The sequence below is a fragment of the Homalodisca vitripennis genome, chromosome X (genome assembly GCF_021130785.1).
Source record: "Homalodisca vitripennis isolate AUS2020 chromosome X, UT_GWSS_2.1, whole genome shotgun sequence".
In the NCBI taxonomy this organism is placed as follows: domain Eukaryota; kingdom Metazoa; phylum Arthropoda; class Insecta; order Hemiptera; family Cicadellidae; genus Homalodisca; species Homalodisca vitripennis.
In genome coordinates this window covers 143,307,055-143,334,528 of record NC_060215.1, presented here as the reverse complement: position 1 = coordinate 143,334,528, position 27,474 = coordinate 143,307,055, and the positions used below count along the sequence as shown (strand labels likewise).

Genomic DNA, 27,474 nt, shown 5'->3' with positions numbered 1-27,474 from the left:
CAGTAGCTTGTAACTGTAAAATAGCAAGCACTGCACTTGTTGCTCATGTTATGCTGGTCAATCTTTGGTTATGTAATATTAACATAGGTAGTACAAGTACTCGGATGCCATTTCAATTCAAATATTTTGGTTCAATACTTATTTTGCTAAAATTGTAATGCAAGTAATAAAAAGAAATTACAGACGATTTTAGCTCGTCTGATGTATTGTGTGGAATTATTATCACGATGTGTCAAATTTCTGCAGTTACAAAATCTAAAGCCTTTCTTTCACACTGTGATACATATAGGCCGCTCCACAATTTACACGAACGCTGATTTACAGCTTTGTTATAACTTATTTGTTCATGAGGTGTTAAAGTAAACTATGTTTTGGGGGAGTACTTTCGGACTCCTGTGTGTATCTCGCGATATTGGGGCACTCCTGTGTGTTAGCCCCCTCAAAAATAATTTTTATATACACCACTGCCATGTTGAGATGTGGTACGTAATTTTGAAACCCTTAAAAACAAAATCGAATACAGGCGGACAATTTGAAATAATTGTAATTTATTCAAGAAGTAGATGATTATCAGTGACCGTCAATTCGATATTGGGGCGCCCCCCCCCACGCGACCTTCAGCGTCCGCCCGTGGCCAGTGATGAGCAGGCCATCGACCTGTACGATAAGGCGCCGACCTCGCCACCGTCGAAAGGCCAAACATTAACAGGCAGGTGTCGTGGAGGGATAAGTGCGAAAAGTACAGTGGGGATCGGCCTAATTAGGTGGCATTTCGCCCCGGGCCTCCCCTCTCATCCCCCACCAGGGCCGGCGGCGCGGGAAGGGGGGCAGTGGGTCATCACTGCACAGTCGACATCAGCCAGCGCCAGCAGCAGCTGAGCAGCGCAGAGTGGCAGACCGACACCCACAGTCTGGTACCCGCCGCGAGCATGCGGCACGATGTCGTCGCGCTGTCCATGTCCGCTATAGTAATTCTGGCTGTCGGTGAGTCCTAGCCCACTTTCGTATACACAAACTTCACATTTTTTCTATCAATACAAATTATTTACACACGTAGCAATACGACATTTCCGTATGCAGCAACAAAAATAAGAACTGTTCGCCTTTTTTTATTCATAAAGTACTCGTACAAAAAGATCAATTTCACATAATGTACGGCCAGAATACTACAGTAGACGCTTACGTGTTTTAAATGTAAGTTATTGAAATCTAATTTTATCTGATTATTATCACATAAACATTTAATTCAACTTCTCTTTTCACTTGTACAAAGTTGTAAGGTACTGATCATACACAATATAAGTTTGTGTGTTATAATAAACCGAATGTTTCCTGTATAATGGTTTGATTTTATTTAAAATCATTTATAATGGCAGGACCAATAATGTCAGAATTTTCTCTTTAAAGCATTATAATTACAGTTCTTCGTAATTTACCTAGATAATTTGTAAGCGACGCGCGTAAGTTCACTTATGTCACGGAGGTACAATACTTATGATAAATTATGATTTTTAACAGTAGATTTGCCCCTTTTAGGAATTATTTATTACTAACAGGTAATTAACGCTCGTATTTATAAATCGTAAAACTTAATATTACTGCTAGGTGGATAAATTAATACATATAAAAAAAACGCAAACTATATCGTCATCTACCCACTACGTCGACAATTGAAATGTTAACACCCAAAATAGAATCCAATCCAAAATTCACTATCAATACAAATTTAAACTGGTCACCAGTACAATGCGGTCCGTGGCGTTTTATGTCAAACATGTTGTTATAAAAGATTAGCAAGATTAAACGAAGTTTTCACAAGTTATTATTTTCTAAAACACACATGTACTTGGCGGTTCCTTGGCTCCGGCGATTAAGTCAGTGAAGCCAAACACTTACCGTACACTCATTGCATTAACCAGGGACGTACCCTGAAGGATTACAAGGGGGCAACTTCTTCCAATTTTAAAGTTGAAGCAAATATAAGAATATTTGTTTGAATCTTAAGCATAGAAGTATTTTCAGTTGAGGAATTTTGCTACTTCATAAGTAACAAAATTCAGTGGACACATGTTTAGTTCACATTATAATCTAAATATGCTACACGTGTGTACCTTCCATTTTCTGAAATAAACATTCTTTGTACCAATAAGTTCATATTTTGAAGTACTCCATGGCATGGCTTAGTCGAAAAAATATAATCCAAATTTTACTGTAGAAGAAAGCCGAGATATAATTTTTGACTGCTGAAATTCACACTTATTATAGCGGTTTAAAAAACAGGTTGAATATAAATATAAGTATCTACTAGAATGTAAGTAATAAGTATGCCTGTGAACCATCTCACTTTGTTACACTGACAGCTGAATACTTCAGGTAATATTGGGGAATGAGGGGAATCCATTACTCAAGATTGTTTCTGTATTTACAGTACTACAAGTTGTCTACCCTCAAATTAATCTTATATATTTTAAATGTAAATGTATGTACAGCATTTAATTTTGTCATATTTTAACATAGTGTAACATTAGGTTTCTTGGGATAAGACGATTACAATAATGTAAAAACTTATTTTTAAATTATTACTTATACAGTTTTTCTTATTGTGACTTGTTTAAACTATGCCGATAAACGTGTTCTAAAATACATATAGCCTAGACAGAAAGATAATTTTGTTTACTTTCGTCTCGATAGTTTAAACTTTAGACTCATTTCGTTTCAGCACTCAAACATAAAAAATTACGAACACTTCAAACTGCTTTATAGACCGTTGTAAAATTTGTCTATTTCACTATAAAAATAGTACAGAACTATTTTATTTTTTATTTCAGCGCTGGACAAAATACTAATCAATGATCATACTACAACCCGTGGATATAATACAAACTGGGTTGCACCAAAAACGTCCACGATTTTTTACAGGACCCAAACAGAGTACATAAATTTAATCGCTGACACATAATTTTAATAGAACTAAAATTTGCGGAAATCGTAAAACGGGTGTTACTCTAATTTTCAAAGGCAATTGTATTTTTCTGACAAGAAATGTTGGAACAAAAAGTTATACAGTAATATCCTTCCTCGCTAAACGTTAGTTATTTATTCAGGGAGTGCCGATTCCGAGCGGTCTTAGAAGCTGGAATTCGGGTCTGAGTTAGAGATAGCGCAGGTTCAAATCCTGTCTGTGACCGTTGCACTAGTACCATCGACCTTGTACTGTATCGACTCTCCCCCTTATTCTGTTTGGTACGATCCTCGCACAGGCCGCCCATGAGGACGGGCAGAATAAGGCTTAAAAAGGATCGGCTTTTCCATAAAAAAAGAAAAAATTTCAGTACTGTACGAGTAATACTGTGGTGTTAGTAGAATATAAATGCGAACCATAATTTATTTATAGACTGGTAAACTATTTTCTAAATAGGGTATAGCCATGAAATTTTGATAAAATACTTCTTTTATAATAATTATGAAAACTAAAGAGATTGCCTGGACTTAAAATGTACATTAATTTTTAAAAAATATGCTGTCCCGCGGGGTTTTGACTGTCTGGTGTCAAATGCAGTTTTGCAATGGTTATTATATTGCAGCAGCGAGACGGCACCAAGCTAGAGGGTTGGGGGGGGGGAGCGGCCCGCCATGTGTTTTCTGCTGGCCACCCAACAATTTTTTGCTTCTATTTTAGAATTCGATCTCAGACACGCTCTTTACGCTTGACGCTTCCACACGGACACAATACAAGAAACCGAGGAGGGGACAAGGGGCTAAAAGACGCTTACAACATTTATGGCATTATTACCTAATTTGAACAATTTTATTAAATGTATTACCCAAACGGAACATTGTTCCAATAATACGAAAGCTGCCTTACTCGCTGCACCTTGTAGGAAACCTGCAGACCTGATTCCTATCCACCTCTGAGAAACACATGTTGGTGTTAATTATCACAGATACACAGAAAATGTAGATACAACAAACTCGTATGATAACACGTCTTGTGAGGAAATACTTTGGTCCTTATTATTATTACTTTACACCGGGTACTGTGAACTTCTCAAATTAATGAATGAAACATGTCCTAATTTGAATCTCAAGACGGTTATTACGTAGTTTTAAAATGCCAATCATAAATCAAATTCATTTTTCTCCTTTTGTTTTTTTTTAGATTTTAAACAGTAAACTGTCAGTATTTTGATTTCAATAGCGTTATTTTACGTGTTTTAAAACCTTCCAATGTTCATCGGAAATTTTCTACTACGTAACACCGTGCTAGATTGTAAATAAGTGATAAAACATGTTGTCACCTATGCGATTGAGTGATACTGTTTTACGTATGTAAACCCGTTAACGTACAGAGTCCTATAGTCCCGCAACACTCGAATATTTCCACTGGTGGAACTTCATAGAAAAGAGTGTCAAATAAAAGTCGTACGGTTTGAAAAGCACTACACACTTGCGTCAAGGGATTTGTATTCTTGTGGGTTTTTGTGAGATCACTTTCGTTTTTTAATGAGAACCCATATTTTCTCCACGGATTCGTGTTCTTCGTAAAATATGAAACTTTTTGAAAAGCACATTCTCTAAACTTTAAATGTTTGTAACAATATAATTGTGTTTATTGCATCTAATTAAGGAAATACATAGAAGTCTGTCACGAGGTTAATTTTCATTGTTTTAAATGTTTCATTTCCTAGTTCCTAGTATTATAACGTACCTAGTTTCACAATTGAAGTCATTATAGTGTATACACACTTCAAAGCCATGTAGATCTGGATTTCATGAGTGAGAACTACTGCTTAAGATAGGTTTTGTCACTATTTGTTATATGAACAACTGTTATCTTAGTTTATACTGTTTTAAGTTAAGTGGAAAATTAAAAACATAAATATAAATACAATTTTACCTTGTAACAGGCCACAAATGTTTACAACTTTTTGAAACCAGACAATATTTCTTAACTAACAACCATAAAATAAGTCTTGAAGTTATAATGTTACTTTTGTCCAGACAAAATATTCCAAACTCGGGTAGTTTGGTGTCATTGATTTTTGTTTAAGCGAGACCTTCAATTTGAAGTATTGCTAGATGGGCTATCCCATATACAATTTTTAAGTACCCCACCTCCATCAATCGAAAACATCTTCAGTCGATGTTATTGCATATCCCCAAAGAAAATTTGAAAATTTTGAACCGTTCTAAAGTAACGGTTGACGGGGTGGCACTTTTGGTTGGCCCCAGACCCGTACTCAGAAAAGTTTTTCGGGACCCGGGCCCTCAGGGGACCCGGGCAGGGCCACGCCACACGTCTATTTGGGGGGGGGGATATCATTTCCGGAGCCCGCCAAAGCAGAGTACGGCCCTGGGTGGCCCTACATTGACACAAACCACGTAGCGAAAGACAAGGAGGATGGCACTACAATTGAAAAAAATCACTGTATTCATTAAATTGGGTTCTAATCTGAGTAACCAAATCAATGTGAAGTTAGTCATAGGCGATAACATTTCGACAGTCGCACTTAACAAACTGGCGCTGGCATATCAAGTGTTGATAACAGAACACCCAACGCGGTTTATGTCCTCATTGTCACCCAGTGTCCGATAATAACACAGAATCGTAATGTCACCAGTTGACATAATACACGAACAATAGGGCAATTAAAATCATGTTTTGCATTTCTGAGACCTGGCGACCGACACATTTATCTTTCTAAAATAAACGCCTGTGTAGGTTCACGAAATATATCTTTAGTTTGAAATCTCGTTGAAACGCGTTTTAAAAGTCTTTAATTTTTGCCCACAAGTGTTGGACACAATTTTGCACTGTACACACAAACAGGTCTAGTGACGAGAAATTTTGGCTTTGTCCAGAACAAGGGTACTTTCCAACTCAGAATGACCTTTACTTTAATACCTCAATCACGTATGTTGTTTAATACTCGTGAATTTAATCGTGGGAAATTATTGGGATTATTTGCAATTTTAGACCCGATGATTGACCCCAATTGAATTATTTTCGGATCCGCGAAGAAATGTCATTCATTTATACTCGTATTAACTAACTATAATTAACTAGTTAACTAACTATAGTAGGGTTCACATTAAAAAATAACTTGTTACAGAAACGAAAATCCGGTATTCTGCAAAAGGTTTGGTTAACAGTTTTCGAAATTGTTCTAACAACTAGGTTTGTTAGAATGGAGTCCGAACCAGACGAGTTCTGTTCATGGAAGCATTGGTTAGAATTGAGTTAGGGTGCAATTTCCAATTCAGTAACCCCTCCCTTCACCATTCTGGGGTGACTTTGACACTTACAAAAAGTTTTGTTGAAACCCAATGTCCAAAACCGAAACTTATCCCTTCATGGCTCGAGGGTAACTTGGACACCTTCAAAGAGTTCTATTGAAACCCAATGTTCTAAGTCTAAACTCATCCCTTCATGACTCGAGGGTGACTTGGACACCTTCTGTTGAAACCCATTTTCCAAAGCCGAAACCTATCCTTTCATGGCTCTAGGGTGACTTGGACACCTTCAAAAGGTTCTGTTGTAACCCAATGTCTAAAGCCGAAGCTCATCACTTCACCATGGCCATCTTGGCAAGGTTCTGCTGAAACCTAATTTCCAACCCCGAACCATCCCCTCGCCGCTAAGGGATGATCTTAACATCTTTACAAGGATCCGTGCAATTGGGGAAGAAGATATCGGGGACCCAGTGCACCCAACCTTCATTCATTTTCCAAATTGAATAGCTGTACTGTCCGCCACGAAGTTTCAACATGCTAACGCAACATTCCGGGCGAGTGTAACCTCCTAACAAATCCAAATCGACTTGCGGTACGTTATCAGCACATTATGAGTAGGAGGCACAGTCTTACTATGTATAATAAAGAGATAGCGAAAGTATTTATTGTCCGAGTAATCGTAGCAGTTGTCAGGGGAATAGAAAATCAAACGAGTCGCTAATGGAGCAGAACTAATGGATGGGTCGACTCGCTTGGCGAGAGCAGTAAAGCAGCGAGAACGGAGAAGTCGACCTTCACTGACAGCGATGGCCTCTCTGGCTCTGTCTCTGCGTCCGACGGCCAGCGCCAGCGCGAAGGCCGGAGCTCACCGTACGTCATTGTACGTGTACGTTCCGTCCAGCCTTCTTGTGTCCGCAGTAAGGCACCTACCAGTGTCCCACCTTTTCTGGAGAAATGCGACGGTTACATCATCATCAGTTGCCGCTCCTGACCTGGCTGGAGCTGGCTCATTCCCCCCCCCCCACAACAACTTGATCTGGCGTCAGTCATGCACACCGAAATTAGTTCATGCTCAGGATAACGGGAACTTACTGAGATCGATTAACTGAGTGTGGGTAATCGATCCGGTATTCGTTAGTTTGCATTATAAACAGGCTGGAATATATAACAAATCCTCTTTTTGTCGTATTGAATAAAAAACATCTTTTTAATGGGATATTGATTGGATTATTCCAGGTTTGTTTAAATTTTCATACATAGTATTTTTCCAAAATTGGCAGGAAATCCATGGCAACACAAAATGATCATACATACCACAATATTGTGACCCCTTAGCATTAAAAACAATAAAAACTAAATGATAATAGAAAAAGTTAACATTCCCAATAAAGACATATAAAAATATAATATTACAAAATATTTAAAATGTGGCACCCTATATTTTAGCTCAAAATTTAAATAGCATCTTTGATTATATTAGTTTCACAAAATAACCTATGTGTAACTAATCGAAGGTAGCTTCAATTTTGGAAACGAGAAAATACGTCCCCATTCAAACGTACAACATATATGATATTGGGATATTTCCCACATAATTTAATTCAAAATTCATCTGTTGTGTTGTGTTTTCATGTGTTGTCATTTTGTACGGAGACAAACGCAATGGTTTGTTAGGCATCGATTTTGTTGTTCGTGTTCTAATTTTATTAGTAACAAAGCTGGGAATTGCAATTTGAACACTTTGTATTGCCCGATCACATATCGGAAAATAATAAAAAACAAACTTCAAGTGATTTAATTTGCATACCCCAAATCTTCCGACTTTATTTTAATTGTTACAATGTTAAGAGCGGGATAATTTTTTTTCCATTCTGGACAAAATTTTAATCACGACATAAAAACATTTATGTACCAACTATTAGAAATGTGAATAACAATAACGAGTTGTGGGGAGCCAACTGCAAGCAGCCATACTTGGATGACAAGGAGCGGCTTCATAAGCTGTGCCACGACACCGAGCTGGCCACGCACACGCACAGCCCCTGGCGGCGAGCCGTTACTCTCAAAACAAGTTCTGGTTGTTTTTAACAAACACTCGTAGATGACTAAGCTGCTACTAACAAACGTCAGACGCTCATATATACAGCCAGTCGCTGCTGAAACTATATTCCAGGAAGAGTCCACACTCTCGGCGGTATTTTGTAAATAAGTCCATCAATTACGCTCAATGACTTCCTCGACGATGCAGGACGTCTGAGCGCAACGCACACACTTCGAAGTCTTTACTAATTGGAGTGCCGATAACCGAAGTGGTCTAAGATGCTGTAATTTGGGTCCGAGTTAGAGATAGCGCAGGTTAAATCCTGTCCGTGACCGTTGCACTTTGTATCAGTACCATCTACCTTGTACTGTATCGACTCTCCCCCTTATTCTGTTTGATAAGATCCTCGCACAGGCCAGTGGCCCATGAGGACGGGCAGATTAAGGCTTAATCCAGCCTTTCCTTCATTAGAATCCCACTCTACGCTTCCGTTCCAGATAAGATTTACTGAACATTTTACAGAGACCGTGAAGGAACGCAGGTGCTCATTTTCAACTTCATTAAATGAAGGCAAGATAACGCAAGACCAAATTCATATCCAACAGGAATTTGCTGTTCGCAATCCACGCGGACGGTTGAATAACTGTGAAATGGTTCTTTGAATAATGGATGATAGGAATCTGGCGTGCAACATCAAATACAGCACGTTTTTTAAAACTATTCTACAGGAACTTGCCATTTAGAATACTCGTAGTGTAAAGATACAGACAATTTGTCTAGTGAACATTTATTTGTAAGTAGTTTAAAATCCTCGCAACTCCAAAAAGCGAACGTTGCAGAAAAGTGGTTGCACATCCTCAGTGAGCTGCAGATTGCTTGTAAGCGACATAAAGTTATATAAATTTTACGATTTTTATTCACAGCAAGATGTTCCTCGTGTGGGATCGTTCACCGATTCCGCTCATAAGAACAATATCACATCACGCGTCACTTTTCTGTTACATAGTTCTCAGTTGAATCGTGCGAATTGTACTGAGTACCACTTAGTATTCCTCATTTTGTATTCGGTTACTCAACGAACAACCGACTTGGATGGCTGAAAGTAAGGATGAGTAGTTTAACATTTTTCTTAGCGAAGATAAATAAAGCCGGCTCCTCAGGTATTCTATAAATACTATAGTTCCTCTAGGAATCCATGACTAACTCCAGAGTCACGACCACTTCCTAGAGAAGTTGACGTACTGCGCACAATTAAAGGACATTTTGTGGATAACTCTCGCCGTTAACCAAGGGAAGTCAGATGAACTGTTAAAACCTTGGTATTTGCCAGGCGATAACAGGGCGACGCGCCGTTTCCACATCCTGCGTCGATAAGCTCGTTTCCAGCACATGTGTACTGCCGTGGGCCGCCTCGTGGCAGGGCTCGGATCATCGGCCTGAACTGGGTCACTACCAGACTACCAGCCTAGCTCCCACGGCCTGCCGACTGTCTGTAATTAGCCGACTTCAGTCGCGAAAGCAGCTGCAGTGCAATTAGGGAAGTTAATACAGTTGTGAATCAAATAGTAATGACAAAATTGAACTGTCAACTAGGAAACAAAGGAGTTCGACAGATTTGGCCTCCTTCACACAGGGTGCTTGCTAACTCAGGTGATCTTTTGTTGTAACTCAGGTGACAACAAAACGGCGTTTCCCATAACTATGGGCTGGAACACCTTAATTTACTATCAGACTGTCTACAGATGCTAAACCAACATAGACTAAAATCTTACAAGAGCCTACCATCTGAAGTTGGTGTAAATTTTTGAACAAAGTTCCTGATCATAAGAAAGAAGTCTTGAACCCTTTGCATTTTAAACAGTTACTCAAGCGCTATTTAATATTAAATGAGTTTTATAGCGTGAGCGACTTTACGGAACATAAACTTCGATCGCGCATCTCTCACTGGGTGCCTATTCTTATGTTGACACTGTCAATTTTAGATAAACATTATTTAGTTATCTTTTACTAGGTACAACAGTCGTTTAAATAACACAATTTTAAACATTAACATGATTTATTGGTAAGTTTATAGAGTTACACGTATTTATGACGATTGCTTTACAAATGTTTGTATTTGTTTTCTGGCCATAAAGAATTGTGATTGTGATTGCTTTTCAATTTTAAAACTCACAATTAAAGAAGCGTCCACTTTGCATTGTTATTATAATGACATACAGCGGCAATTAATTGTTTAATTGGACTTCAACCAAGAGATTCGCAAAACAAGTCACGGAAAATAGTGCGACTGAGTTTTAACCTTACTAACTTTGACATTAACCTACTTTGCAGTGAACTATTGCCCAAACGTAAAACAGTTACGTGATTATGACACGTGATATATTGTTAAAATCAATTGTAAGAATTTTGCCATTTAAGTCCAATTAGCCATATATGCATTATATATGTCTGCAATGTGTGTGTATATATATATATATATATATATATATATATATATATATATATATAATATGTATATGTATATGTTTGTAACGGAACGGACACGGTAAACTGATTAGTTAGAGTTGAGTTAATATGTGACAAGCTATTCAATCCCCCCTTATCGGACCAGAATTTTAATCCGTATTTTTGAGTCTTGAAACTAATTTATTTAAAGGCCGCCATTCTGAAGTTCCATGCTTATTGTTAACTTTCAGGTCTAAATTTAACAGCCATGCAACATTAGAGCGCCCTGACTGAACGGGTGTGAACTATAAACTTTTAAGAGTGAAAACACACAAGACAGTGGAAATAAGCATTTCCGGCCCACACTTGTGTGACTTCAATTAATGTCTTGATCCAAAAGACAGACCCCTTAAAGAGCTCGTTGAGTTTGCTAACCCCCTGTCCATTAGCCAAGAGCTCATTAAAACGCAAGTACTCCATTCCGGAATGGCAGATATACTCACAAAATAATGAAAACGGAAGGATGTTTTCTTAGAAATTACTCGATGTTTAGAGACGACATGCTACAGGGACAGAGTGGGTTCGTTTAGCTGAACACATTTATGCTTGGAAGTGCTGGCAGTTCACTCGATGACGCTAGGGCTCGGTAATCAATTTATGACACATCGGATCTTCTCCGTATACTTACTATGTATTCGCTCGGACCGAATATAGCATTTTGCAGTTCGGCTTGGCTGGACTTAACTTGCTTGCTGCCAATCGAAGATCTCAATTTGCGATCAAGGTGAAGCCGAAATGCCCCGTATATCAATCGCTACTCGGAACCGTTACTCATATCGAGACCACTCACAATTAATTGAAGTCGTTTTCACATCACAAAGCCGAATCTGACGCACAGCGATAGCACTGGTCGCTCACCGATAACAGTCCCGAATATAGATAAAACACAAAATATTTTTATCACTCCACGTGAAATAAGAGAAATTCAAATTTGGAAATTAAAGCAATTTTGTAATCAGGCCCAAATAGAAACGGCTGAAGATAAAAAAAGTTGAATTTGTACACAGTATGTACATGAGTTATATAGGTTCAGGGAGTGAACCTTTTACTCATTTATGGCTTAAATAAATCTCGTATATGTACAGTTTAAATAAATTACGTTTTAAATATTTTTTTCTTAATAAAATTAATTTTTTATACATAACAATACACGTCACTCCCTCCAGTTTTAACTCAGTACATACTGCACACATTTCACATTTTTAAGTTCAGCCGTTTTTTGTCTGATTACAAAATGTCCTACTAAAAATTCTAATTTAAAGTGGGGTAATAAAAAAGTTCTATTTTTTATATCTATTCAGGACAGTTATCGGTGAGCGACCAGTGTTATCGCTCTGTTGCGGTTTGGCTGCGGATCTGGACGCGTCAGATTAGCGGCGTTTTGGCTTTGTGATATGAAAACGACTTCAATTGTGAGTGGTCTCGGTCTGAGTAACAATTCCGAGTAGCGGTTGATATACGGGGCATTTCGGCTTCACTCTGATCGCAAACATCTTTAACCTTCACACCACCTTAATTTAAATCTGAGACGCCAACGGGCGTCTCATATTTAACCTAATAGATTTAACCTCAGATTTAATCTAGCGATATCATGTAACGACATGATTGGATCCAATTTTTGCAGCAATTCCCCAGTAATTGTGGTAACTGGACAAGCCATACAATAGTTGTTAGATAGAAGTTTCTCTCATTTAGCACACTGAATAAAATAAAACAGAACGCACAATCCATGCGGTTTGTTAACAGTATAGATTGTTGCCTGGTTACACTCGATATCTGCATTTACTGCAATCCACACAGTAAATTACGTGATACACTAAGTTTGTCTAAGGGGAAAAGGAACATTGACATATAAATATATTCCAGAAACTAGGCAAAGATGTCAAGCTGCTCTGGATAGCATAATAACGTATGAGATAGGACTGACATCATTTAGGTCAGCTGATTAAAATTAAATAAGCTGGAAGCCGACAGCAGTGGCAGCCATGTCAAATGATGAATTTCTCAGTCTAGAAACGAGTGTTTTTTTGTGTTTGTGTTTTTTTAGAAGAGGTCGGTCTTCTTTTTAATATAATTATACCCGTCCTCATTGGCCCCATTGATCATTTGATGGACAGGATAAGGACTATAGACGGTATAGTACAATACTTATAGGAAGTACTACGACAAAATACACAATTGGAATCTATGTTATTTACCTCTTAACTTATATCCAAGTCCGGAACCCTTAACAGTGCGATAGCAACTTTTCCCACTGTGAATTTCCTACTAGCTAAGGCGCATCCTTACAATTTAATCTCCAATTTTGTTTTTAAATGATTATTATTATTATTATTGCTAACTCTACAAATATATGCAGAACCCGTTATTTAAGGTTTTAAATGCCACAAAACAACCAACAACATCATTTTAATTTATTTTAAAAGTACTGTAATTTAATTAAGATTTAAAACATAGTTTTATTAAATATTAATGTTTTGGCCAAATATTTTAACATCGTCAAAACGCGTAAAGGTATAGACTACTATCAAAATACATTACGTTTCCACCATAAAGAATAGTAATTTTCGGACAAATATTTGTTTTCGATCAATTAGCGTACGATTTAGTATAAATTTAACCTAACGGGTTTACTGAAAAAAATCAACATAGTCGTGTACTAATAACCAGCCCGTCGTAATAGGTAGAGAAAGTGACCTAATCCGATGTAGATTATACAACTGATTTTAACCTCCTGTAAAAAACTTATTTTACGGTTTGATAAAACTCATCAAAATCACGATAACTACGAAAATAGAAGTAAGAGTTTTCCTGAATATCTGATAACAATCCAGAAAACCCCAGCCCCGTCCTCCATCCTGATTTGGCTCTACACCTATTATAATACGCACAGCTCTTCAAGCCTTCAGTGCCAATGTCCTCTATATTAAAATGTGTAAGTAAGCAGAGAGATCTAACACCCGTTACATCAATTCAAAATAAGAGTCAATAATTGTAAAGCTGTGATAAACGTATTCAAAAAGAGATATCATCCAGAGAACATTTTTACACATACAGCCACGCAAACATTTGCCGCTCGTACCGTTCCAGTCAATCAACACAGCTGTTGATTGTGTTGTTTAATTGTTCAATGTCCGCACAGTATCCGCCTTCGCGTTAGTAGACAATAACAGGATTTTTACCTGAAGTGCTGTTAGATAATACGGTTCACTTTGCTATTGACAAAAATTAATACGAAATACCCTTGTTTAACTGTCATACAAATTGGTTTATTTTACGTAATTATTTTTTATATATAGCTTTCTAATTTGTATGTCAGATCTATAGTATAGTCCATACCAAACCTTGTACAGTCTTTTTAACGAAACCATCACAGAGTAATCTTTATTAATGAGTTTTATATTCTGTAGAAGTATAATTCGCCTTGTTTTACACGAATTGGGGTCGATGACTTTCCTTATCTTATCTTATCTTATCTACTAATGTCTTCAGCCATCAGCGCAGAATCAAGGTGATGCCCGCACTGATGGCGATAAAAGAAAAACATCCCTCGTGATATTGCCTATCACGTAACAGCATAAAATTATAGAAAACCTGGTCACAAATGTCTGAGAGAGCAATCAAATATTAGATTGTATACAGACAGACCTGTATATAGGTACAAAAATAAACAGGTGAATAGATAAAATTATTGTTTACTGAGTTAAAATGTGTCGAATAGTGTCGCTAAATGGAAAGTAAATTTTCGATTTAAACAAAATTGTCTATCGCCATGACATGATATGCCTAAGTACATGTCAAAACATTTTGATACACAAGAGGAATACAAATTGCCACCTTCCCTCCCAAACCGTTCCGAATGTGTCGAGCTGCTCTCTTTACGCTTACACGCCACAAATAACCGACACAGACATCGTTAATTACCCGATTCCCTTTATACTGCAACGACAGTCACAATGGTGGCGTTATCCCGAGCCGCGGCTATGCCACCGATGCCGGAAGAGTGACTCACTCGCGAGCCAGAATTAGCTCCATCGTCCACTGACTCCGGCCAGCCCTACTTGTGTATGAATCGCTTTCTAATGCAATTCGCGCCACTCATCGTTTCCTGGCATCTCTCTTCCAACTCATTCGTCACTGTCGGTGGACATTGGACGTCCGCACCAGTGGCCGAGGGAAACTAATGGACATAATGGTAGCTTTTTAGCGCAGTCAATGCCCTTGAAATTTCGCTAACTAATGGACATAATGGTGGCTTTTTAGCGCAGTTAATACCCTTGAAATTTCGCTATCACTTAAAGAAAAAATAACAAAGAACTGGAGACCTAAAAACAGTATTTGACGAATTATCACAGATAGCACTTGAGGAAAATAAATTAGTGAGCCTCTAGTGATAAAAATATAGTTCATTTAGCTTTCAATTTTGTTAAGTCTGGGACTAAACTGGAATATGCAATGAATCGTTACGGAATAGTAAAAAAATATAAAACAGGAGAAGGAACGAGGGCGGGATATAATAAATAACAGCCAGGCTGGTAGGGTGGGATATTAATGAATCACCCCCTGTGAACTTTGTGATCTCGTAAACTCTTCTAAGAAACCTTAAAATGCTACTGAAACCGATGAGCAATTAAACGAAGCAATCTTGATTTTGATTGGTAGAATTTCGAGGCTCAGCCTGTCCCATCTAGTGGAGGGGAATGGGTGGATGAACTAAGGCAAAGCCACTAAATTATTTTTTTGACATTTTTATTGGCTCTTTTAATAAAAATAACTTCCAACATTAAAAAATGTATTGGTTGTACGGGATTTGCCGACAGTTTCGAGTATTATTAAACAAATAGGTAAACATTAATAACTCGCAAACCAGTATGCAAACTTTGAACCTGTGACCGATCTTGAGACGCGCACTCATGGTACACGCACCCTTACGAATGATTTCCAGAATCAGGAAATCAAAATTAAAAAAAAAAAAAAAAAAATACAAAATATGCTTTCAGTGGCCAAAAACCTCTTAAGATCCCAAAAATGTCAAGCGAGGGTCATGTTGATAAACTATACCCTCCCAAACCATTTTCTCTATTAAATCCTCTTTTGGTTTTAAGAGTTCGGCAAGGCGTCTCAGTTTGAATCTACGGTATAAACAAACCAAAACGACATTTTTACGCGCATTTTTTTATTTCACACCACTGGATATTTGGACACGCATAAGCCGCACTTTTAAAATTCAAACAGCCGCCAACTCTAATACCCGAAGTGAGGTAGATTTAAAATGGTTCAAGGGGCGAAATCAAGACTGTCGCTGGTACAGCATGAATCCGTCTAACTCCATAACCCCAGTAGCCAGCGGGGGAGGCGCTTTTTATCAATTCAATTAATGAAGAATGACAATTGCTGTAAAAGTAGTAAGGAATAGAAGTACATTACAATCCACAAATTGCCGCTGCATTACCCACTTCCTCCCAGTAAAGTCCTGACCACGCTGCCGATCTGCTCTGAGACCCGAAACGAATGCAGACAATGGCACAGCAGATGTTGCCATTGAGTTTATAAGCCGCGCGTGAAGCTCATCAGCTAAAAGCTCTACCGCGAGTTAAGTGGGCGCCGGTGACCCATTTCCCGGCACAACACGGAATCACTGGGCGTTCCACACACCGCTTATATTGGATTCGCTATAAAAACGCCAATGGCACCCGGAATAGCTCGGCAATTACACAATTGGCATTCGAAGGAGCCGTGTTACTGCTGGTCCGTGACCGTAATGTACACAACGTCTCCATTTGTTTTACAGCGGCAGGATCGTGGCGCTGTGGGCGCAACGTAAAAATAAACTCGAATCACTGAAAAACCAATTTTGAGAACGGTTCGTCCAAAAAAAAATTGAAACTACCTTCAATGTGTCGTTCAGGTTCTCAGCAAATAGCCAAAAATAAAAAAAAAAATGAATAAACGGCAGCTCTCAATGTGGGCCATGTCCCCAGTAAATCTGCTCTAAATGAATGATTTATTATTCGATTTAAACGATTTTTGTGTTATTAGATTTGTGATCAAACTGTCTTAACAACTGCTCTTATAACTCTTGAGAAAAACTGCTGGTTTTTTATGATATTCAAAGTTTAAAAGTTTTAATGGCCGCCATTTTGAAAATACTAAAGACAATTTCATTATATTTTTTCAACAACTAACCTTGTCATCATAAACGTATTTTTCTTAATTATTCTTAACGAAATTGATTTTTGATAAATAAAAAAATATGGCGCTACTTGAAGCTATAAACTCATGCACATATTCTACGAGTTAGTTTCACATTTTAATCTTCACCTGTTTTTATTTGACCATGGTCACAAAATACCTAAATTTCCTACTCGAAAGGCCTGTAATTTCGCATGGAATGATGAAATAAAAGTTTTTTCTACTTTTTCTATATTTAGGGAAGTTACCTTAAAAGGAAATTAAAGTAAAAATATATTTTCCATTGTCAAAACAATTCGGGTTTCACAGCTAAAAGTATAGATTAAACCCACAAAATTATTAATGAAGCCACCTAGACGCTGGCTGTCATCTCGTAGGCTAAATTGCAGTACAACGGACTTAAGAAATGTCAAGTTCTCGCAGTCAACTGCTTTAAGTTTGACAGTATTACTGGAGTTTAACGTAGAGAAATAGTTTCAATACATCAACTCATCTGTAATCTTCTACTACGGTAAATGGTAATCACAATGCCCAAGCATGAGCGTATGTAAGTGGAGGGGGGGGGGGTGAGCTCAGGGGGAGTGACGCCCACTCCAAATGTTAAAAAACAAACATTAAACTGGTACCCATTAGTTTGTTTTAAGCTAGAACACTTTTATGAGGTTTTAAGTTCAATAAATTCCCGGGAGAAGATTCTTGAGCCTCTATTTTTGGAGGGTTTTTATACTTCTTAAAAAACAAATTCGGCAGCCACCGCCTCCCCGAAATAATTTTACACACATCACTGTGCCCAAGTAAAAAAGTACGTTTACTGATAAAGAACGTTATCTTTTGAGCTACAAAAAATAGAACACGTCAACCCTCTTTTTCACTCCGTATCAAAATTATTTATTTACATTTAAACTCGACTGACGTTTTAATCGGCCAACTAAAAGCGAGATGACGAAAATATAAATCAAGCTTCCAAGAAGACAGTATTATCATCACACAAGCCGGTTTTGTGGGTCACTTTTAATCTGTAGTTTTAACGGAGTATCAACGATAGGGCCAATCGAGGCCACTATTTTGTGACCGAAATTGAAACCTAATTTCTTTTTAGGATAGGCCATTTCCTTTAATGAATCCCTTATTCTGCCTGTCCTCGTGGGCCACTGGCCTGTGCGAGGATCTTATCAGACAGATTAAGGGGGAGAGTCGATACAGTACAAGGTCGATGGTACTGATAAAAAGTGCAACGGTCACAGACAGGATTTCAACCTGCGCTATCTCTAACTCAGATCCAAAGTCAGACGTCTTAGACCACTCGACCATCTACACTCCCAATTCAGATGCAGATGCCGCCCTGCTCTAAAGGGATAACAGATCGCAGACGGCTTTTAGGCTTTGGGCGATTTTAACAGCAACTGAGCGGCATTTGACTGGTTATAAAAAAAGCTGAAACTACAAAATATAATAATGACACTAGAGAACAACAGTTTGACGGCCGATTCCGGATCGCTGTTCTAGCTTGTTTCGTCGGACTTAAAAACGTTCATTTTACAAGAATTGTAAAATGGTGACACTACACGGTATTGCCACTGCACGTCACGTCCAATCCCATCCTGTACGAATGAATTGTCTCAAGAGCATCCTCTCGATTCCCTAACGTGACGTGACATTATCGTGTTGCCCCTCACTTTAAGCCTGAAGCATTCTGTCTTCATACCCATAACACGTAAAGTTGTATCCGATGGAGGCGGATAAATCCTCTGGCCATTCAAAAGTTTGAAGGGCTATACGAATTCACAAAGGCAACCAATTCAACTGAGGTTTACAATATTCAATTTTTGTATAATTTTAGTCTACTGACACAGTCAGGGATCATAATTGGGCTTTAAAGAAGAAGTTCTACGAGTTCTCGTTTTCATATGTAAAAATACATGGCTTTAACTTTGTGCTTCGCTTAAGGATTATTAAAACTTTGTTTAAAAAATTAGTCATATAAGGTTTTCACGCCTATTTGACCTTTTAAAAATTTAAGTTCTATTTGGCTCCCCACTCGAATACACGTTTCAAACATTTATTTCTTAAAAGGTATTTCATACAATTGTTCCCGTTACGAGTCTTGGTGACAACAAATGTCGAATTTCCAAACTACAATGGTGCTTTAAATTTGACATCCCGTCTATCTATACTAAACCAATTACTGCAATACATATCCACATTAAACCAAAGTAAGTGGTTTATTGGCTTCCGGTGCATCAGGTTACCAGATACAAGTTGTTGAGTGAACCACCCCTCGGCCCTCACGAAGACCGACTGTCAGACGAAGCTGAAATGGGGACAACGAATGAAATCTCGAATACACGTTGAAGCTGATCACGATTCGCGTGACTGGCACCTAGGCGTCCCGTAGGAGAAGATCACGATTCGCGTGACTGGCACCTAGGCGTCCCGTAGGAGAAGATCACGATTCGCGTGACTGGCACCTAGGCGTCCCGTAGGAGAAGATCACGATTCGCGTGACTGGCACCTAGGCGTCCCGAATAGGAGAAGATCACGATTCGCGTGACTGGCACCTAGGCGTCCCGTAGGAGAAGACAATTAGACACGCCCTGCCCCTAAGCAGATCGCTTGAACAGGAAACGTGTCCTAATGAAAGTAAACTACTGTTACGTTTCCGACAGCCGAATCTGGAATTCAGAAAAATAACGAAACATGTTCAGTCCATTAATTTCGTTCTAGATCTGAAAAATGGTTTCACTCCAGCGAGGTGACGCAAGTTGTTTTCCGTGAGGTATGCCTGCAGTGCCAGAAACCGGTTCTGTGGTGAAAGGGTCTCATTATCAACCCCACACTTAAGAGGCCGGCTGCATTGAAACGACCTTGGGGTATCTCCCGAAGGACACTGTTGCTCCCTTATTTTTGGGTCACAGCGACGCGACGTTTCATTTCAAAGGTACGAGCTAAAAGCGTCCAATTTTCGGGGGGGGGGGGGGCTTGGGAAGGAAGTTTGAGGAATTTTTTCGAGTTATTAATTATTATACAACAACATTTCTCAGTGAATTACGATATGTTTAAGAAATTAAAACGTTTATCAGTGATATTTCATTTAATTCATGTGTACGACTTATACAGTAGTTCTAAATTTAAACACTTCAGAACTCTCTTCCTATAAATACAACTGAGACCTTCTTTTTTAAATCTACGACCCAGATGGGAGAGAGCAAAATTCAAAAACTCGTTAAAACAGGGGTTTAATTTCTGTCAAAATTTGTGTATACAATGTCTACCATTTCCAATATACAGTGGCAGAAATTGACTTGATATATGAGAATTATAAACTTTCATTATCGGATTGCTTTTGTTACTAGCTCGCTGCATACAACACTGTTCTACAGTACAATAATGAAGTAGATACTATGAATACCCTCAATCACATTAAGTAGTGAATTAAGTGAGTAAAATTATTACAACAATAATTCAATACAATGTGTTTTCAATTAAAAATGTATTTACTAAAGCTGCTATAAATTGAACTGTTGTAAACTTGTTAAATATAAATATGAAAATGTTACATTATTGTCCCAACAATCTAAGTAGCTAAATGGTATAAAAGTCAAGGTATTTTAAATGTCAGTACACAGTCTGTGACCTTTACACAACAAGTCATGTCTCTCTCTGGGATCATCAATGTTAAACCTACAGAAAATAATCGTAACACACTTTTAAAGCCACCAAAACTGACCTACTTGCAATCCACAATTTGGATAGTAAAGCAATGTCAAGTTGTACTTCCCAACTAAATAACCGTAACACACTTTTAAAGCCACCAAAACTGACCTACTTGCAATCCACAATTTGGATAGTAAAGCAGTGATAAGTTGCCAACTAAATAACCGTAACACACTTTTAAAGCCACCAAAACTGACCTACTTGCAATCCACAATTTGGATAGTAAAGCAATGATAAGTTGCCAACTAAATAACCGTAACACACTTTTAAAGCCACCAAAACTGACCTACTTGCAATTCACAATTTGGATAGTAAAGCAATGATAAGTTGCCAACTAAATAACCGTAACACACTTTTAAAGCCACCAACTGACCTACTTGCAATTCACAATTTGGATAGTAAAGCAATGTCAAGTTGTACTCCCCAACTTAAAGAAACATGACATAATATCTCTGAACAAAACCATGGAACCTCTTGACATAGGAACTTAAATACTATTTTCATAGCACCAATTCTGCTCATATTATATACTATGAGGGGTTGGTGAAAATAATGAATATAAGCTAAGATGAGACGTTATATTTTGAAGTTATTGATTATATAAAAACAATAATGAGATCTCGAAAACCCTGATAAAAATAGCAGCCTTTAATAATAGAAACAGAATGCCTGACTGTTAAATAATATCACTTTAGACATAAACTCACTTTGGGCAAAATGTGTGTCTGTGCACTATATATATATATACAACCCTATATAATATACATTAGTATTCAAGATTGAAATAATTTCAATGCCCCATATTTGTTGGGGTTGACTAAGTTTCAGTTTTATCATATCCTCGATTATTATATCATATTATATCCATACCATTAACATTTGTACAACTTGACCTCAGTTTACATTTAAGATTGACCTACTCCACAGGGGACATTACACTGAAGTGATAATTCACTGATGACGTACAAAAGTAGAATTTTGTATATTATACTGTTTTCAAGAGTTGTAATTTTATAAATAAACACAAATATACAAAAATTGTAAAGATGTTGCGCATATTTCTGGTAAACTCTGGATATATTCAGAATTGTTTAAATTTTTGAAACAACTTTAAAGGGAATGTCAAAACTCACTTAAAGACATGTTGAAGTAAATCAAATAGTAAAAACTTCACAAAAATGCAACCATTTATTTGATGGATATCTCTATGCGAGCTGTACTGTTCACATGTTTTCACTGATCACTTTGTTGTCATCACTATAAAAAACTTTAAAGCAATATTTAAAGTGTGTGTATTTAAGGTGTTGCCGATCAATAAGAGGTAATTTTCTGAGAAACATATATATATATACACAACCCTATATAATATACATTAGTATTCAAGATTGAAATACTTCCAATGCCCCATATTTGTTGGGGTTGACCAAGTTTCAGTTTTATCATATCCTCGATTATTATAATTTATGTATCATATTTCAGTGAGGAGCAGTGCAGGGCTGATCTGCTTTTACTGTACAATACAACCTCCTCCAGGGCGTAGCAACAAAACCGCTCAGCTCTGTGCAACATTTGACTACTCAAGCCATTACCATGTCGAGTGTCCGTACTCAACCTTTTGCTTGAAGCGGACATTTGAACTTTCATTGCTGTATGGAAGTAAGTAGTATTGTAGGATCAATTCTCCTCTTATTCTACCTTGTACAGTGATAGTATTACAGTTAACAAGACAACCTATATACAGACGTTATAGCCATTCCAAAATATTCCATATCATACCAGCATATCGAAGTATGTATCAATGTAGTCAAAAATTATTTCGAATCAGTAAATTACAATTTAGTGAAAATTCATTCAGCAACTTTGTTCACAATACTTTACTCCTCTACTCCCACATTTTTATTCAGTCATTCATGTAATTGTTTCTAATATCCCTGAAATCCTTCTTTGGAAAGCTCCTCCAGCTGATATATTTTATTTCCAATCATCTCATCTGAATCAGCATGTCATTCATCCAAATTAATTTTCGGCTTCAGAAACGCATACAAATTAGCTGATGTTAAACCTGGAAGATTCGGAAGAGTGGTAAAATGTTGCAAGGGAAGACAATTTTTCAGAATTAAAAAAAAATCAAAACACAATGTGATGGGAGCATTGTCATGGTTTAGTTTTCGGTTTCTATTCGCATAACCAATGTTTTACTTGTATGTCATAATGAGAGCTCCACGCCTCATCACCTACTAGATATTCTTCAAGCATATTATATCACATATCTCCAGACATACATTTCATGTTATAATAATTTTGAAATCATGCACACAATAAAATTATACATGTTCAAATTATTGTGAAATATGCTGTGTACAATTTAATATGAAGTTCTGAGGCATTGATTTTCATTTGACTGTACCCATGCACCCAATTTATTTACATTGTTTTCTGCTTCCAAAATTCCAATTCCAAAAGTCATGTTCAATGTTTATATCATCTTTATGATGATGTTTTTGTATACTGCCATTTATTTTTCTTGCATCCTCTCCACACACTTTCTTCAGAATCTCAAGGATTTCTGATGGCATAGCTCAAGCAAAATATATCATTTGTTATTTAGCTCACTGCTCTAAAAACAGCATGTCAAAAATCAATATGTAACATGGTATCAATAACTCTGTTACTCCTGAGTTTGGCAAGTAAGTAGTTATGTATAAACAAAGCCCTTAATCAGGAATGTCCTGCTGTTTACAATGGCAGTAATGGGAATTAAAAAAATGGCTCAGCCGAAAAATGCATGCTTTAGCTAACCTGCTTTTAGATGTAGTTAATAGGAATATTTTACTTCATATTTTAAGATAAATGTATAGGAATAAACGAATGAGCTATAGCTTGATTACCACTCATAACCACTGTACTATTAATAGCCAGTGACCTAATATATTAGTTGATGACTGACGGAAGCTAACAGAGTCCTACAGCTATGTGGAGTTTGAATCCATAGTTCTTGGCTGTATAGATAACTGCTGAGGCCTGATTTACAATGCTAAATTACATCTATTCTTGATAATTCTTTACTTGAATACATCATGTTATTTGTGGTCTTTTCCTAATTCTGTCCTTTTTTTAGGATTTATTCTCATTACTTCTTTCAGCAAGCGTCTCTCTTCTTCTTTAGTGCATGCTCAACCAAAGCAAATCTTCTACAATGGATTTCACTTACATCTTCAATCTCTTAGTTCACATGTAGATCCATATAATTTGCAGTACCTTATTCTCATATATTATTAATTTTTCTCCTCCCTCTTACTCAGTCTCCACATCTCCTACAGTACCACAAGGCATATACTCTTAAGTTGCTGGTGTAACACAAAGAAAAAAGTATTGCCATGCAATTCTACCATAAAGCATACTTTACACTATACCAATAGAGGTAAAAATGGGAGCTGTATAATATATGACCACTAAGCAGTAATCATAACTAGTGTAGGCATCACAATACACTTGCTACTGATACAGTTCAAGCCGATTTCACTGTATCGGTCTGGGAAATTCTCCTATGCCATGTTGTAACCAGTGTTCAAATTTAGGTCAAAGTCATAATTCTCAAAGAAAACTTGTCAGCAATAATGCTGAAACATTACTCTAAATACTCCTCAACTGATAATAATGCGAATTCTGTTAAATTCTGCTTTCAATTTGATTTGAACCGCTTTAAAGCATATTTCATAATGTAAGCACTAAACCAATTGAAACCAAATTAAAAACATATAAATTGGCAGATTTGTAGAACATGGATTCCTTACATAAAACATAAAAACAAATCTTATATTCAATAATCTCTAATAATTGTAAATATTCTTGAATATATTGATAAGGAAAAGTTATGACTAACATTAAAAGGCTAGTAATAATGTTGTATGGATCTTTCGTGAGAGAGGTGATCAATAGCATAAAAGTTTAGGTAATGAATTAAATTTTAATATTCTATAAAGCACGGTTTTTGGGAATTCATTATAGGTATTCAATTACTTATGGAAATTCTTCATATATTGTAGAATATGACTGCAATTATCAATATAATCAATATTTAATACATTTAATTCACCAGTAGTAGCCTACATAAATTTAAAATTCCTTCATTGAGCTAAATTGTATAAAATGCAATGTCAAAGTCAGATTTAACCTCTGACTCCCAACCCACAGGTGGCATTCATTTCTGGTGTAATCAAGACAGATTTGTATTAACTCCTGGACTAGAACTACGACACTGACACTAAAAATCAAAATCACGAGATATTCAGACTTCCTGTTGAGAGTTGTCATCCGTCAACTAAACTGAGATTTCTTTTAGTTGATTGAAGACTCTCATCAGTCAAGTTTTAGTCATAATACAAGATGTGCAAGCCTAAACAATAAGACAATTAAAACTATAAACATTTAATCTTTCAAGCCGCTTCATTTAGAATGTTCAATGGACTCAATATTTCCATTGTTTATGATTATGTAATATATTCAATTTGATTCAACTCACATTACCATGAGGCTTTTAGTGGCAGAAGACTTCTAATAAAGAAAGAGTTTGCGTTGTCTAAAGCTGTAACCTAATTTTGTTTAATAGGTTATGGTGGTTCAACAGTTTAAGGTAACATAAAACAAGAAAGATTTTATTACTATGAAAAAAAAAAAAAAAAAACAACTCGTGTGCTATAACAGCTTTTATAAATATTTCATCTGTCTGTAACTGTGATCATTCTCAGAATTTCACAGTGAAGAAACAGAAACGATACTCGTTTGGGATATTTATAATAGGGTTCAGAGCACACTCCACCGTTATTTATGTTGTGTTTGATTTACAGAAAAAGTGAAAGTGTCGGAGCGAGGGTGTGCTCCCCAGAAGAGGAGCGAACAGGTTTACAGTGAGGAAACACGTAGTTGGCACACAGAAGACAAGATAGAGACGGACGTGTACAGGGCAGGCTGCGCACAGGACGAGGGGCTAGGGTTGCGTTCGCCTACAGAATACTGCTACTGCACCACCAATCTCTGCAACGCGGCAGGCAGCACAGCTGTAAACTATATGGCAGCCGCGCTCTCGGTCATTGTCAGCATCATCATGTATAGGTAGGGGAGGTACCACTTTCCCTCAACGTCATCAGGAAGAGATGGTACCACTTTCTCTCTATGTCTTCAGGAGGGGACAGTACCACTTTCCCTCAAAGTCTTCAGGAAAGGACTGTACCTTTTTCCCTCAACGTCTTCAGGAAGGGATGGTACCACTTTCCCTCTATGTCTTCAGGAGGGACTGTACCTTTTCCCTCAACGTCTTCAGGAAAGGACTGTACCTTTTTCCCTCAACGTCTTCAGGAAGGGATGGTACCACTTTCCCTCAACGTATTCAGGAAGGGAGCACTTTCCTTCTATAGCTACAGTTACGAGTGGTACCATCTCTCCTCCACATATCTTCTACCAAAAGAGATAGAGGTGGTACCACCATTCATTTATAAGGTAAGGATGGTGTCACATTCCTCACACAACTACAAGGTCGGGGTGGTACCTTATCTCTTCCACCACTAGGAGGTAGGGGTAGCACCACCTCTCCTCTACATTTATAGGTAAAGGTGGTATAACATTCCTTCCTCAACTACACATAGTGGTGTATACACAAACACATGTAGGGGTGGTACCACCTCTAATGGTACAGTTGGTACTACCTCTGCCCCACAAATGAAGATGAGACAATTTCCACATTAGATTTTCAAAACAGTTTGAATTTTTCGTCAGCAGTTAGTAAATGGTAGTTCCCTGAAACAGGACTGATTATTTATTGTTATGGCCAGTTGATTTACTCAGTACGATTGATTTATTGTCTTATTGCTGACACTAATCTATACATTATAATTAAAACTGTTTCATAAACATACTTTCTGATGCATCACTTTGTTTCGTATTTATTTTAATTGATATTATTTCAGTTTGATTTGTAAGTGTATTAATCAAAGTTTCTAATTGTTAGTGTATAAATGCTTCAAATTGCAAATACGAGCTTTCAATAAAATGTTATGTAATTTTTAATTCCAAAATTAAGACTCGCTTGTTGTATTTTAACATATCTACGCCATATATAATGACTGCTTTGGTAGTCTGGGGACAGTTCAGAACCGACCAAAGTAATTGTTCCAGTCTTAAATATGTTATAAATCTACGCGTACTTGTGCAATTTATAGTAATTACACGTATTCACAGCACATAAGTGGCTTTGTACATATCACAGTGCTCACTAGCGGTTAAGTTCAACTACTTATTAGCAGTAAGTTACAAGTCATCTTGTTTGAAGCACATTGCGCTTCTACCTCATTTGTGATATATTATATAGATATAACTTTTGATTACCTAATAAACTGTCTTATTTTTTATATTTTTATTATTTGACCTCAACACTAACAAGCAGCTCAAAAATATAGCTTAAAGTACTTAACAATAGTTTACGTATTGTCCATGTTTGCTTCTTAGATTACACAGTCAGTGTCATGACTGTCCATGACTACCTTCTCCAAGTTTTCTGCACCGCATCAAAACATTTCTGACACAATTACTACCGGGCGCTTCAAAAAAATGTATACGCACTTTAAACTATTGTAGTTTTCCCGCTCTACAAGGCTAATGTTATATTTCTTCGCCAGGTGGCAGCATAATCGTCCCTTTATGTTATATTGTTAGTTGGAATTTGTAATATCAACATGGCGGACGTACGTTTGAGTTTTGAAGAACGTAAGCAGGTTATTAAGTGGTACTGGAAG

The 27,474-nt window shown here is 37.2% G+C and overlaps 1 protein-coding gene and 1 long non-coding RNA gene across 3 annotated transcripts in view; one reads left to right on the top strand and one right to left on the bottom strand.

Moving 5' to 3' along the window:
* LOC124369961 (rabankyrin-5) overlaps nucleotides 1–27,474 on the bottom strand; it is a 114,833-nt gene that overhangs the window by 55,895 nt on the left and 31,464 nt on the right. The window lies entirely within an intron of this gene.
* On the top strand, nucleotides 995–22,342 carry LOC124369962. Its single transcript, XR_006923134.1, has 2 exons — nucleotides 995–1,194; nucleotides 22,166–22,342. It is a non-coding gene; the product is annotated as an uncharacterized LOC124369962 (long non-coding RNA).